Below are 3,282 nucleotides of genomic sequence, written 5' to 3'. Positions count from 1 at the left end.
AAAATTGGGTTTTGATACCAGCGGTGGACAGATCACAGATAATCCATTCTTCATTAATAGCTTTGTGTTTAAAAATAAACAAGTAAATAGGATTAGTTAGAATTTTTTAAAAATTGTGTTGGAAAACTATATGGAAGTAAAGGGTTGTATATATATATATACATATAAGCTGAATTATAATTGTTTTTTTTACAAGGGTAGTCTTGATGAGATGTATAGTTTTCTACCATCTTATTTTTCTTTATGTTCTAAGTCTTACCCATATATTTATTATAACGTAGCTGGAATATACAAAATACAATAATTTTAGACAATTAATGAATATGTGTTTTATTAAATTTACCCATTCAAAGAGGTTAACGACATCAACAGGGGGCGTTTTCTGTGAAATAATAAAGGAGGCTAAAGAAATTATATTGCATGTGAAGTTTGTTATTTAGTTTTGGTACTGTGTTGCGTGAAATTTTCGTACAACATGGCAATGAAACAAGGTTAAAATTGCAGACTTTTTAAAAAATAGATTAACAATTATTGTACTCTATACATGGTGAGAAACTTTTAAAGATAAAAGTTTTCTTGTATATGGTATGTTAATTTCAAATATATATAGTATACTATTTTATAGACCTTGTACTGTTGTAAGTTGTAGTACTAACATTATAATATTATTCTTAATCTTACTAATAATACTAGCCCCTTACAAAATAGTACTATAATACTAATTTAACTAATACACAGTTTTAAGTGTATGCACCTCTCAAGCCTTAACTAAGTTAAAGAAATTAGATTCAAAAAAGATTGTCATTTCAATTATTGCTATAAATTATAATTTATAAGTTACAACTTAATACCCGAATAATGGCTCTACAGAACTAGTAAGTGATGAGAAATGATATTTATCATCCCTACTACAGTACTAGTACCAGAATTACAACTCTAGTAATACTAATATTAATAATAGTATAGCTATTCTGTTGATATGGAAATTATTTTAAGGGCAAATTGACACATCAATGAAATCTGAAGATAAAGTACAGATTAAGCGATTAACTTTTAAACAACAAAACTGATTTTCTGCAGGTCAAGAATTAAATAACAGTTTGACTTTGAGTTATGTGATATAACTTTTAATGTGTGTCATGTAAAAATTCAGAGTGTATTGTTTAGAAATATTTATCCATAAAAGGCTGGTTAAAAAGTTATCTCTGTAGACGTAGGGGATAGTTTGGGTCATTGGATAGAAAACTGGCTGAATGAAAGAAAGCAGAGGATTGTTATAGATGGAGTTTAGTCAAACTGGATTAATGTCACAAGTGGAGTACATAGATGCTCACTGTTAGGATCTTTGCTCATTTTGTTTTGCATCAATGACATAGATAAAGGAATGGTCAATAAACTGTTTGCTGATGATATTAAAGTTTAGAAGGTTACTGTTGTTTTGTAAAATAATTTGGTTTATTTGGTGAGTTAAGTAAATATATAGCAGATAGCTTTTAATTATACTAAATGCAAAGTAGTGCATGTGGAATACCATAATTTGTATTATGAGTGTAGTTTTGATGGAAATAACCTCAACAGTGTTATGGAAGAAAAGGATCTTATTGTTCTAGTTGATCCGTCTGTTAAGCCATTGAAGCAGTGTGCTGTTACTATTGTCAGGACAAAAAGGATTTTTGGTTGTATCTAAAGAAATATTGAATACAACTCTGAAGAGGTTATAATACCATTGTATAGGTCATTGGTTAGGCCACATCTGGAGTACTGTGTTCAGTCTTATGTTGGCTCCTTACCTTAGAAAGGACATTAAATTGTTGGAAAGTGTTCAGAGCTAATAAATGGTACTTGGAATGAAAACGTTGTTATACAAGGATAGGTTAAGATCTCTGAAACTGTTTGTTCTTGAAAAACAAAAATTAGAAGGGATATAACTGAGGTGTTTAAGATCGTTAAGAGGGTTGATAGTATTGATGCATTATCTTTTTTTTGTACTTAATGGTGAGAATGGCAAAACTAGGGTAGGAGTTATTTTTAACTAAGACAGCTTTATTTTTCTAACAGGGTGGTTGGCCTAAGGAGTGAGCTGCTTACAGATGTGGTAGATGCGATTAACTTGAAGGAGTTTAAAGAAAGGATTGATAAATATTTAAATAATAAAGGCTGGCTTTGGGTTTGTGGATTGGCTTAGATGGACCAATAGGTCCTTGTTCTTAAATTATGTGTATATGTATGTATTAACACTAACATTTAATTTTAAGATGCTATACATTTTTATGTATGAATTGATATTTATTTCTGTCACCATGCAATTCAGGCAGTAATTTTTTTTTGCCCATTGTACATTAGCACTAGATAATACTAAGACTCAAAAATGTTTAGAAAAATTACATAAACACATATGTACATCATTTTCCATTTCTGCTTGCTTAGAAAACATAACAGCTGTATCATTATGAGATAATTCTTTAGTATTGAAGATACGAAAATTGCAAACTGTTCCATCCATTTCCAAAACTGTCATAATTTCGAGACTCATGCCTAAATATCTTGGTGCAGGAAACTGTATCTTAACTCAGTTTAAATACCATTTCTTTTGAAACTTGTTATTACTTATATAAAAGTTTTATTTCAAGACAAATTTAGTATCTATAATAAAAAGGTGCTTCTCTTCATTTTCCACAATTCTACAGATATTATTTTTTTCATCCATAAATGTGAGCAACATTACACTAAAAGATTAAAAAATTTTCAATGAAAAATAATGCCTCATCATAAAATAATTCAAAGATTTAAAAATAAAAACCCAAAGAACCCTGGATTAACATGTAAGTTTTCAGTGTATATGCTCATGGTTGTAGTTACAGTGGGTGAGGCTGCCCAGAACTCCTTCTGCCCACCCAGCACTCCTGTGCAAGTGTGACTACTGCCACCCAGCACTGAATATCACCAAGAAAAAGTTCACCATAAGCATGAAATTGTTTTTTGTCAATGTCGTAGTACAGTTTACTTTGTAATTACCTTGTTTGAAACAAACACTTTTCCTGAAAAGTCACAAAGCAAATAACCTTTGTGCTAAAATATTTTTCAAGAAAAGTCCACAGAGAAAAACCTGCATGCAAAACTGAACAGATGGCCCACACTACACTAAATTATTTGTATGTAGCATGGCACATCAGACAATGTCATCTACAGTGGATACCATACAAAGCCTATTTTCTTTCCAATAAAAGTTTATGTGGTGTGTAAAAATATTTTCAAAATTTTATAGATATTAGTTTACCAATA

At 30.2% G+C, this 3,282-nt stretch overlaps 1 protein-coding gene across 2 annotated transcripts in view; it reads left to right on the top strand.

Annotated features, from left to right (window-relative positions):
• The first annotated feature begins 393 nt into the window (after nt 1-393).
• LOC106473130 (oxidoreductase HTATIP2-like) overlaps nt 394-3,282 on the top strand; it is a 21,859-nt gene continuing 18,970 nt past the window's right edge. The window contains exon 1 of one of the 2 annotated variants that reach the window (XM_022402618.1): nt 394-547. The gene's annotated coding sequence lies outside the window, so the exon portion shown is untranslated. Of the gene's footprint in view, nt 586-3,282 lie in introns of both variants that reach the window. The other variant, XM_013933814.2, reaches the window with a different exon arrangement.

This window comes from Limulus polyphemus, unplaced genomic scaffold (genome assembly GCF_000517525.1).
Source record: "Limulus polyphemus unplaced genomic scaffold, Limulus_polyphemus-2.1.2 Scaffold127, whole genome shotgun sequence".
Taxonomy (NCBI): Eukaryota; Metazoa; Arthropoda; class Merostomata; order Xiphosura; family Limulidae; genus Limulus; species Limulus polyphemus.
Note: the sequence above shows the minus strand (reverse complement) of the source record. Positions and strands in the feature narration are given on the sequence as shown.